Raw genomic sequence first — 12,741 nt, 5'->3', positions numbered from 1 at the left:
CCGTATGTGTATATATTGATTTTAAAGTCGTTTCCTGTCTGCGATCAGCAGGATCCTTGAGGGCTGCCGTGTCTGGAGACGGTAGCGCCACCTTCTTGGATAAGCGCGTTAAAGCCTTGTCCACCCTGGGCGATGATTCCCACAGTACCCTGTCCTGTGCAGGGAAAGGATACACCATAAGAATTCTTTTGGGAATCTGCAGCTACTTGTCTGGAGTTTCCCAAGCCTTTTCAAATAACGCATTCAGCTCATGAGATGGGGGAAAGGTTATCTCAGGTTTCTTTTCCTTAAACATGTGTACTCTCGTGTCAGGGACAGAGGGGTCATCTGTGATATGCAAACGTTCTTTTATTGCAATAATCATATAATGAATACTTTTGGCCACCCTTGGGTGTAACCTCGCATCATCGTAGTCGACACTGGAGTCAGAATCCGTGTCGGTATCAGTGTCTGCTATTCGGGATAGGGGATGTTTTTGAGACCCTGAAGGGCCCTGTGACACCGTCAAAGCCATTGATTGACTCCCTGTATTATCCCTGGACTCTGCTTTGTCTAATCTCTTATGTAATAAAGCCACATTTGCATTTAAAACATTCCACATGTCCAACCAATCAGAGACACCACAATCATCTGCTCCACCTCCTCCTTAGATGAGCCCTCCGCTTCAGACATGCCGACACACGCGTACCGACACCCCCACACACACAGGGATATATTTATGTGGAGACAGTTCCCCAATAAGGCCCTTTGGAGAGACAGAGAGAGAGTATGCCAGCACACACCCAGCGCCAACTGACACTGGAAACAAGATTCCCAGATAAACAGCACTTTTATATAATTATATGTATATCTCTACACACTCACTGCGCCTTACAAGTGCCCCCCCCCCCCTCTTTTTTGCCCTGTGTCACCGTGTTCAGCAGGGGAGAGTCCGGGGAGCCAGCTTCTCTGCAGTGTGCTGTGGAGAAAATGGCGCTGGTTAGTGCTGTGGGATCAAGCTCCGCCCCCTCAGCGGCGGGCTTCGGTCCCGCTCAATTTTTCAATACTGGCGGGGGATTTTAATATATATTGCCTCCGCAGCCTATATATGCCTGTTAGCCAGTCCTAGAGGTTTATTATTGCTGCCCAGGCCCCCCCCCCCCCCCCCCCCCCAGCACCCTGCACCCATCAGTGCCTGCAGTGTGTGTTGTGTGTGGGAGCAATTGCGTGCAGCATTACCTCAGAGAAGATCTGAAGTCTTCTGCCGCCTTTGAAGTCTTATTTCTTCTTATGCTCACCCGGCTTCTACCTTCCGGCTCTGTGAGGAGGACCGCGGCGCGGCTCCGGGACGAACGGCGAGGGTGAGACCTGCGTTTCGACTCCCTCTGGAGCTAATGGTGTCCAGTAGCCTAAGAAGCAGAGCCTATCACTTAAGTAGCTCTGCTTCTCTCTCCTCAGTCCCACGATGCAGGGAGCCTGTTGCCAGCAGTGCTCCCTGAAAATAAAAAACCTAACAAAATTCTTTTTCAGAGAAACTCAGGAGATTTCCCCTGTAGTGCACCCAGTCTCCTCTGGGCACAGGATCTAACTGAGGTCTGGAGGAGGGGCATAGAGGGAGGATCCAGTGCACACCCATTCTAAAGTTCTTTATAGTGCCCATGTCTCCTGCGGAGCCCGTCTATACCCCATGGTCCTTACGGAGTCCCCAGCATCCTCTAGGACGTAAGAGAAAGTAAAAAAACTGCAGCGTTCCCATATGTACAAAGTACCGGAAAGCAAAACATTTCCAGAGCTTGTATCCGATAGGCAGCGAGGCCTAATAAAAGCCTTTGGGCTTCTTTTTCCGCATTCTTCCCTGAGAGGGATACAAATAGATGTGTGCCCGCGGTGTACATGTCATCACGCACATGCGCAGGACTCCTGGATCTTGAACCCAGAAATCCTATTGTCACAATGGACAGCTCTTTTCGGAAGAGATGTCCTTTGCAATTTGAATCATAATCCTAGGTGCATACAGGCGTTATTAACGTCCCTATGCAGTGATCGCGCTTAGCCAAAAAAAAAGTGGGTCCCAGGGACCTCTCACTTTTAAAAATTGGGGTCCTACCGGTCTTTTTCTGGGTCCCATCGGAATGAAGGTTCTTATTAATCTTAATCTTGTTTGGACACTACAAAAGTGTTGCAAGGTGGGGGGGGGGGATGGGGTGACAATGCTGCGGGGCTGTGTAGCATGCAGGACACCCTGCACCAGAGGTATAAGTAGACATTTTGGTGTCCTTAGACAGAAAGTGAATTGGTGTTCCACCTCCCAGACTGTAAAGTATAGGAAATGCGCTCCGTAGGCGCGTTGCAAAATTTTAGAGTCGTGGCTTCATGGGGAAGGGGCGTGACCACATAATAGTGCCAATTCACATTACACCACACAGTAGTGCCGCTTATACACATTGTACCAGGTAGAACCTCCAATGCATACTGCGCCAGGTCGAACCTCCTATACACACTGCGCCAGATAGAGCACGTTATACATATTACGCCAGATAGAACACGTTAAACACTTTACTCCAGGTACAGCACATTATACACTTTGCTCCAGGTACAGCACGTTATACACTTTGCTCCAGGTACAGCGCGTTATACACTTTGCTCCAGGTACAGCACGTTATACACTTTGCTCCAGGTAGAGGGCTTATACAAATTGCGTCAGGTAGAACACGTTAAACACATTGCGCCAGGTAGAGCACTTTATACACATTGCGCCAGGCAGAGCACGTTATACACATTGCGCTAGTCAGAGCACGTTATTATACACATTGAGCCAGGTAGAGCACGTTATACACAATGCGCCAGGTAGAGCACGTTACACACATTGCACCAGTTAGAGCAGGCATGTCCAAACTGCGGCCCTCCAGCTGTTGTGAAACTACACATCCCAGCATGCCCTGACACAGTTTTGCTGTCAGAGAATGCAATAGCTGTGTAAGGGCATGCTGGGATGTGTAGTTTCTCAACAGCTGGAGGGCCGCAGTTTGGACATGCTTGAGTTAGAGCATGTTATTATACACATTGAGCCAGGTAGAGCACGCTATACACAATGCGCCAGGTAGAGCACGTTACACACAATGCGCAAGGTAGAGCACGTTACACACATTGCACCAGGTGGAGCACATATAAACATTACACCAGGTAGAGCGCGTTATAAACAATGCGCCAGGTAGAGCACATTATAAACAATGCACCCGGTAGAGCACGTTATACACATTGCACCAGGTAGAGCACCGAGGCACACTGCGCCAGGTACAGCACGTTATACACATTGCACCAGGTACAGCACCGAGGCACACTGCGCCAGGTACAGCACTGAGGCACACTGCCCCAGGTACAGCACTGAGACACACTGCACCAGGTACAGTACTGAGGCACACTGCACCAGGTACAGCACTGAGGCACACTGCACAAGGTACAGCACTGAGGCACACTGCACCAGGTACAGCACTGAGGCACACTGCACCAGGTACAGCACTGAGGCACACTGCACCAGGTACAGCACTGAGGCACATTGCAGTGACCACTTATGACCTCCGGGCCGCCACATCGCCCGGGCACACATGCCGCTGAGGAGGAGGGAGGCAGATACGGAGCGCTACTCACCGTCGCAGAGGAGGTGCCTGGTAAGCGTGGTCGGTCGTTTGGTGCTGGCGGCGGAGCGGGTAGCGGGGAGGAGGCGGAGTCGGATGAGCGGGGCCAGTCTGTCAGCGCTGCCGCACAGATTCATGTGCTGGCGGTGGGGCCCGGGTCAGCGTGGAGGCACTGCAGGCTGTGATTGGCTGGAGACTGCAAGAGGTGATTGGCTAAGGAAACAGCCAGTCACCTCCTGCGTTCCGTTGACTGGCTGGCGCAATTCAAACACATCCAGATGAGCGCGTCCTGTGGGACCCTCTCATCTTCTAAATGTGAGTCCCGGGCGGCCGTTTTTGGGTAAAATACGCGCCATAGCGCGTATTTGCGATCACTGCCTATGCACGCAATACTTGGCGGGATGTATCACATCCAAAATGCAATGCATAGTACATCTCGCCCTCCTAAGTGTAGGTCAATAGCAGGCAGCTTGTTTTACGATTAAATAGATCCTTTATGCTAGTCACTCTTATTTACTCCTGAGTAGTATAGGCCCAGCATCATTATGCTTTTGCGTAGGGATGAGCATCGAATTCCAATGGACTGGCACCATTGATGATTTTCTTGCGATCGTATCATTTGATGGCGGCTTTCCGATTGCAGCCACAAGCGAATGGTGTGTAAGTGATGACCATTTCATGTTTTCCCCATCAAATTCTTTTGATGCAATGGTTAGTTATGGTCAGGTGGCGGACCGGTGGATGTGGGTCACATAGGGGCCTATGTACTAAGCCTTGGGGAGAGATAAAGTATCATCCAAAATTACAGGATTTGGTTGGTTGGTACTTTTATGGCTGGGTACGCACCAGACATACATGGTGGATCCGCTGTTGCGCCGACAGAGCAGTTGATCCAAGTATCGGCCACTTGATGTGTCGGTCCTCTCTTCCAGCTGGGCGGACATTTGAATATGCCCTCCCAGCTGTGACCTCAGCCCACGCAGCAAGTGTATGGGCGGTTGGCGGAATGCCAGTACACAGTCAGGTATGCCGATAAATCTTTAGATATCAGACATCGGCTGTGCTGCACAGCCGACGCAATTTGTTAACGACTTTGTTGTACTCAGCTTATCACTCCACCTTATCTCTCTCCAAAGCTTAGTAAATAGACCCCATAGTGCTGTTCCCTTCCCCATTCATCCAGGTATGTTGTGCTCCCATTCCTGGTTTACCCGCTTTACCTGGGGTGCAGGTGGGGAAGGTCTGTGTAATACATGCACAGGTGTAATGGTAGGTCTACACCTCAGTGTTGTTCCACTGCTCCCCTCCGCTGCCCTTATCTCCCCTCCATTGCCCTTATCTTATCTTACTGAGAGATCACTTCCGAAGCCCGGCTGCCCCAGTGCTGTACCGGCTGTCGGGGACCTGGATGATGGCAATTGGTGGGGTAGGGTAGGTGGGGTAGGTGAGGAGCAGGAGAAAAAGCCAGCAACAGTGAGTGCTGGTAGTAGGTGGAGTGTGAGCGGGTCGCGCTACCAGGACTGAGTGCTGCTACTGTGTACCCCCCTGTACCCTGCTTACAGCAGATACAAAGCTCCAACCACTTGTGTGCGGTGCACAGTATCCACCCATCATTGTCTTCTCTGCCCCCAGAGGGATAATCAGAGACTGGGGCAGGGCTTTGCGGGTCGCATTAGCTCAGCACTCCCCATAATAAACAGTGGGGTTTTAGTTCATGAAATAATCAATGCATTTAAGCTTGCAGCCCAATGTCTAGGAACCCCCATTTCACTGCAAGTCCTACTCTTTCACTCAGAATTAGGGATGCCAATCCCGGGCCATTTTTACAATCCCGGGTATCGGGATTGAAAAATGGCCAATCCCGGGTTTCCCGGGATACCCGGGATTGGCTTTTTGCTATGAGGCCGCCACCCCGCCCCGCCCGCCCGCCCCGCACACATAACTCACCATATACCGGGGCAGAGAACATCCACTGATCGCTGCTGGCGGCTCCGTGCAGCGGCTGACGGCGCAGCGTGACCCCTCATGCTGCGCTGTGGAGCCAGAACAAGGAAGCCGGTGAGCGTCTGAGCGTCCTGTGGACGCTCAACGCTGATCCCTCAATACCCGGGATTGGAGCTTCCAATCCCGGGATTGAATCCCGGCCATATTTGGCCCTAAATCCCGGGATACCGCCGATCCCGATCCCGGGATTGGCCACCATACTCAGAATTACAAACCTGGTAAATGCCATTACATCAGAATGGGTGTACAGTATCCACCCATCATTGTCTGCTCTGCCCCCAGAGGGATAATCAGAGACTGGGGCAGAGCTTTGCGGGTCGCATTAGCTCAGCACTCCCCATAATAAACAGTGGGGTTTTAGTTCATGAAATGATCAATGCATTTAAGCTTGCAGCCCAATGTCTAGGGACCCCCATTTCACTGCAAGTCCTACTCTTTCACTCAGAATTAGGGATGCCAATCCCGGGCCATTTTTACAATCCCGGGTATCGGGATTGAAAAATGGCCAATCCCGGGTTTCCCGGGATACCCGGGATTGGCTTTTTGCTATGAGGCCGCCACCCCGCCCCGCCCGCCCGCCCCGCACACATAACTTACCATATACCGGGGCAGAGAACATCCACTGATCGCTGCTGGCGGCTCCGTGCAGCGGCTGACGGCGCAGCGTGACCCCTCATGCTGCGCTGGGGAGCCAGAACAAGGAAGCCGGTGAGCATCTGAGCGTCCTGTGGACGCTCAACGCTGATCCCTCAATACCCGGGATTGGAGCTTCCAATCCCGGGATTGAATCCCGGCCATATTTGGCCCTAAATCCCGGGATACCGCCGATCCCGATCCCGGGATTGGCCACCATACTCAGAATTACAAACCTGGTAAATGCCATTACATCAGAATGGGTGTACAGTATCCACCCATCATTGTCTGCTCTGCCCCCAGAGGGATAATCAGAGACTGGGGCAGGGCTTTGCGGGTCGCATTAGCTCAGCACTCCCCATAATAAACAGTGGGGTTTTAGTTCATGAAATGATCAATGCATTTAAACTTGCAGCCCAATGTCTAGGGACCCCCATTTCACTGCAAGTCCTACTCTTTCACTCAGAATTACAAACCTGGTAAATGCCATTACATCAGAATTAAACTTAAGGTATACTAACTGGTTTAAAGCTCACCTGTACATGAGAAGATGGGCTCACAAAAAAGGTAAATTTCCCTCACCTTTCAAAGTTGCTGTTGTCTCACCTCAAAGACCCCAACCTTGATCTGTCCTCACCCTCTAGCTACTGCCCAATTACTATTCTCCCTTTCACATATAAACTGAGGGGCTTGTCTACAACTATCTCACCAGCTACCTCTCTGAGAACTCCATCTTTGAACCCCTCAACTCTGGCTTTCGCCCACTTCACTCCACTGATACTGCCCTGGTTAAAGTCACCAATGACCTGCTTTAGGCCAAATCCAGGGGCCACTTCTCTCTACTCACCACCCTACCACTTGTTATGCCAATGACATGCAACTGGAGCTCTTCCCTTACATCCTCTCTCAGGTATCCTGCTGTCTCTCCGCCATCTCTTCCTGGATGTCATAGAAACATAGAATTTGTCGGCAGATAAGAACCACTTGGCCCATCTAGTATGCCCCTTTTTTTTTTTACATTATTTTTATCTCTAACCTTATTTGATCCTTTTTCTTTTTTACATTATTTTTATCTCTAACCTTATTTGATCCTTATTTCTTTGTAAGGATATCCTTATGTCTATCCCATGCATGTTTAAATTGCTCTACTGTCTTAGCCTCTACCACCTCTGATGGGAGGCTATTCCACTTGTCCACTACCCTTTTTGTGAAGTAATTTTTCCGCAAATTTCCCCTGAACCTCCCCCCCCCCCCCCCCTCCAGTCTCAGTGCATCTCCTTGTGTCCTATTGCTTCTCTTCATTTGGAGAATGTTTCCCTCCTGGACTTTGTTAAAACTAGAGATGAGCGGGTTCGGTTCCTCGGAATCCGAACCCGCCCGAACTTCAGCTTTTTTTACACGGATCCGAGCGACTCGGATCTTCCCGCCTTGCTCGGTTAACCCGAGCGCGCCCGAACGTCATCATGACGCTGTCGGATTCTCGCGAGGCTCGGATTCTATCGCGAGACTCGGATTCTATATAAGGAGCCGCGCGTCGCCGCCATTTTCACACGTGCATTGAGATTGATAGGGAGAGGACGTGGCTGGCGTCCTCTCCATTTAGATTAGAAGAGAGAGAGTGAGATTGAGACAGAGACACTTGATTTACTGGAGCTTAGGAGTACTAGAGAGTGCAGAGTTTACTAGTGACTGACCACTGACCAGTGACCACCAGTGCAGTTTTATTTAATATAATCCGTTCTCTGCCTGAAAAAAACGATACACAGTGACTCAGTCACATACCATATCTGTGCTCAGCCCAGTGTGCTGCATCATCTATGTATAATATCTGACTGTGCTCACACAGCTTAATTGTGGGGGAGACTGGGGAGCAGTTATAGGTTATAGCAGGAGCCAGGAGTACATATTATTAAAATTAAACAGTGCACACTTTTGCTGCAGGAGTGCCACTGCCAGTGTGACTGACCAGTGACCTGACCACCAGTATAGTATACTATATTGTGATTGCCTGAAAAAGTTAAACACTCGTCGTGTGACTTGTGTGGTGTTTTTTTATTCTATAAAAAACTCATTCTGCTGACAGACAGTGTCCAGCAGGTCCGTCATTATATAATATATACCTGTCCGGCTGCAGTAGTGATATATATATATTTTTTATATCATTATTTATCATCCAGTCGCAGCAGACACAGTACGGTAGTTCACGGCTGTAGCTACCTCTGTGTCGGCACTCGGCAGTCCATCCATAATTGTATACCACCTACCCGTGTTTTTTTTTTCTTTCTTCTTTATACATACTACATCTCATTATCATCCAGTCTATATTAGCAGCAGACACAGTACAGTACGGTAGTCCACGGCTGTAGCTACCTCTGTGTCGGCACTCGGCAGTCCATCCATAATTGTATACCACCTACCCGTGGTTTTTTTTTTCTTCTTTATACATACTACATCTCATTATCATCCAGTCTATATTAGCAGCAGACACAGTACAGTACGGTAGTCCACGGCTGTAGCTACCTCTGTGTCGGCACTCGGCAGTCCATCCATAATTGTATACCACCTACCCGTGGTTTTTTTTTCTTTCTTCTTTATACATACTACATCTCATTATCAACCAGTCTATATTAGCAGCAGACACAGTACAGTACGGTAGTCCACGGCTGTAGCTACCTCTGTGTCGGCACTCGGCAGTCCGTCCATAATTGTATACCACCTACCCGTGTTTTTTTTTTCTTTCTTCTTTATACATACTACATCTCATTATCATCCAGTCTATATTAGCAGCAGACACAGTACAGTACGGTAGTCCACGGCTGTAGCTACCTCTGTGTCGGCACTCGGCAGTCCATCCATAATTGTATACCACCTACCCGTGGTTTTTTTTTTCTTCTTTATACATACTACATCTCATTATCATCCAGTCTATATTAGCAGCAGACACAGTACAGTACGGTAGTCCACGGCTGTAGCTACCTCTGTGTCGGCACTCGGCAGTCCATCCATAATTGTATACCACCTACCCGTGTTTTTTTTTTCTTTCTTCTTTATACATACTACATCTCATTATCAACCAGTCTATATTAGCAGCAGACACAGTACAGTACGGTAGTCCACGGCTGTAGCTACCTCTGTGTCGGCACTCGGCAGTCCGTCCATAATTGTATACCACCTACCCGTGGTTTTTTTTTCTTCTTTATACATTCTACATCTCATTATCATCCAGTCTATATTAGCAGCAGACACAGTACAGTACGGTAGTCCACGGCTGTAGCTACCTCTGTGTCGGCACTCGGCAGTCCATCCATAATTGTATACCACCTACCCGTGGTTTTTTTTTCTTTCTTCTTTATACATACATACTACATCTCATTATCAACCAGTCTATATTAGCAGCAGACACAGTACAGTACGGTAGTCCACGGCTGTAGCTACCTCTGTGTCGGCACTCGGCAGTCCATCCATAATTGTATACCACCTACCCGTGGGTTTTTTTTCTTCTTTATACATTCTACATCTCATTATCATCCAGTCTATATTAGCAGCAGACACAGTACAGTACGGTAGTCCACGGCTGTAGCTACCTCTGTGTCGGCACTCGGCAGTCCATCCATAATTGTATACCACCTACCCGTGGTTTTTTTTTTCTTCTTTATACATACTACATCTCATTATCATCCAGTCTATATTAGCAGCAGACACAGTACAGTACGGTAGTCCACGGCTGTAGCTACCTCTGTGTCGGCACTCGGCAGTCCATCCATAATTGTATACTAGTATCCATCCATCTCCATTGTTTACCTGAGGTGCCTTTTAGTTGTGCCTATTAAAATATGGAGAACAAAAATGTTGAGGTTCCAAAATTAGGGAAAGATCAAGATCCACTTCCACCTCGTGCTGAAGCTGCTGCCACTAGTCATGGCCGAGACGATGAAATGCCAGCAACGTCGTCTGCCAAGGCCGATGCCCAATGTCATAGTACAGAGCATGTCAAATCCAAAACACCAAATATCAGTAAAAAAAGGACTCCAAAACCTAAAATAAAATTGTCGGAGGAGAAGCGTAAACTTGCCAATATGCCATTTACCACACGGAGTGGCAAGGAACGGCTGAGGCCCTGGCCTATGTTCATGGCTAGTGGTTCAGCTTCACATGAGGATGGAAGCACTCAGCCTCTCGCTAGAAAAATGAAAAGACTCAAGCTGGAAAAAGCACAGCAAAGAACTGTGCGTTCTTCGAAATCCCAAATCCACAAGGAGAGTCCAATTGTGTCGGTTGCGATGCCTGACCTTCCCAACACTGGACGTGAAGAGCATGCGCCTTCCACCATTTGCACGCCCCCTGCAAGTGCTGGAAGGAGCACCCGCAGTCCAGTTCCTGATAGTCAGATTGAAGATGTCAGTGTTGAAGTACACCAGGATGAGGAGGATATGGGTGTTGCTGGCGCTGGGGAGGAAATTGACCAGGAGGATTCTGATGGTGAGGTGGTTTGTTTAAGTCAGGCACCCGGGGAGACACCTGTTGTCCGTGGGAGGAATATGGCCGTTGACATGCCTGGTGAAAATACCAAAAAAATCAGCTCTTCGGTGTGGAAGTATTTCACCAGAAATGCGGACAACATTTGTCAAGCCGTGTGTTCCCTTTGTCAAGCTGTAATAAGTAGGGGTAAGGACGTTAACCACCTCGGAACATCCTCCCTTATACGTCACCTGCAGCGCATTCATAATAAGTCAGTGACAAGTTCAAAAACTTTGGCCGACAGCGGAAGCAGTCCACTGACCAGTAAATCCCTTCCTCTTGTAACCAAGCTCACGCAAACCACCCCACCAACTCCCTCAGTGTCAATTTCCTCCTTCCCCAGGAATGCCAATAGTCCTGCAGGCCATGTCACTGGCAATTCTGATGATTCCTCTCCTGCCTGGGATTCCTCCGATGCATCCTTGCGTGTAACGCCTACTGCTGCTGGCGCTGCTGTTGTTGCTGCTGGGAGTCGATGGTCATCCCAGAGGGGAAGTCGTAAGACCACTTTTACTACTTCCACCAAGCAATTGACTGTCCAACAGTCCTTTGCGAGGAAGATGAAATATCACAGCAGTCATCCTACTGCAAAGCGGATAACTGAGGCCTTGGCATCCTGGGTGGTGAGAAACGTGGTTCCGGTATCCATCATTACTGCAGAGCCAACTAGAGACTTGTTGGAGGTACTGTGTCCCTGGTACCAAATACTATCTAGGTTCCATTTCTCTAGGCAGGCGATACCGAAAATGTACACAGACCTCAGAAAAAGAGTCAGCAGTGTCCTAAAAAATGCAGCTGTACCCAATGTCCACTTAACCACGGACATGTGGACAAGTGGAGCAGGGCAGGGTCAGGACTATATGACTGTGACAGCCCACTGGGTAGATGTATGGACTCCCGCCGCAAGAACAGCAGCGGCGGCACCAGTAGCAGCATCTCGCAAACGCCAACTCTTTCCTAGGCAGGCTACGCTTTGTATCACCGGTTTCCAGAATACGCACACAGCTGAAAACCTCTTACGGCAACTGAGGAAGATCATCGCGGAATGGCTTACCCCAATTGGACTCTCTTGTGGATTTGTGGCATCGGACAACGCCAGCAATATTGTGTGTGCATTAAATATGGGCAAATTCCAGCACGTCCCATGTTTTGCACATACCTTGAATTTGGTGGTGCAGAATTTTTTAAAAAACGACGGGCGTGCAAGAGATGCTGTCGGTGGCCAGAAGAATTGCGGGACACTTTCGGCGTACAGGCACCACGTACAGAAGACTGGAGCACCACCAAAAACTACTGAACCTTCCCTGCCATCATCTGAAGCAAGAAGTGGTAACGAGGTGGAATTCAACCCTCTATATGCTTCAGAGGTTGGAGGAGCAGCAAAAGGCCATTCAAGCCTATACAATTGAGCACGATATAGGAGGTGGAATGCACCTGTCTCAAGCGCAGTGGAGAATGATTTCAACGTTGTGCAAGGTTCTGATGCCCTTTGAACTTGCCACACGTGAAGTCAGTTCAGACACTGCCAGCCTGAGTCAGGTCATTCCCCTCATCAGGCTTTTGCAGAAGAAGCTGGAGACATTGAAGGAGGAGCTAACACGGAGCGATTCCGCTAGGCATGTGGGACTTGTGGATGGAGCCCTTAATTCGCTTAACAAGGATTCACGGGTGGTCAATCTGTTGAAATCAGAGCACTACATTTTGGCCACCATGCTCGATCCTAGATTTAAAGCCTACCTTGGATCTCTCTTTCCGGCAGACACAAGTCTGCTGGGGTTGAAAGACCTGCTGGTGAGAAAATTGTCAAGTCAAGCGGAACGCGACCTGTCAACATCTCCTCCTTCACATTCTCCCGCAACTGGGGGTGCGAGGAAAAGGCTCAGAATTCCGAGCCCACCCGCTGGCGGTGATGCAGGGCAGTCTGGAGCGACTGCTGATGCTGACATCTGGTCCGGACTGAAGGACCTGACAA

This window comes from Pseudophryne corroboree, chromosome 6 (assembly GCF_028390025.1).
Source record: "Pseudophryne corroboree isolate aPseCor3 chromosome 6, aPseCor3.hap2, whole genome shotgun sequence".
NCBI classification, from domain to species: domain Eukaryota; kingdom Metazoa; phylum Chordata; class Amphibia; order Anura; family Myobatrachidae; genus Pseudophryne; species Pseudophryne corroboree.
Note: the sequence above shows the minus strand (reverse complement) of the source record.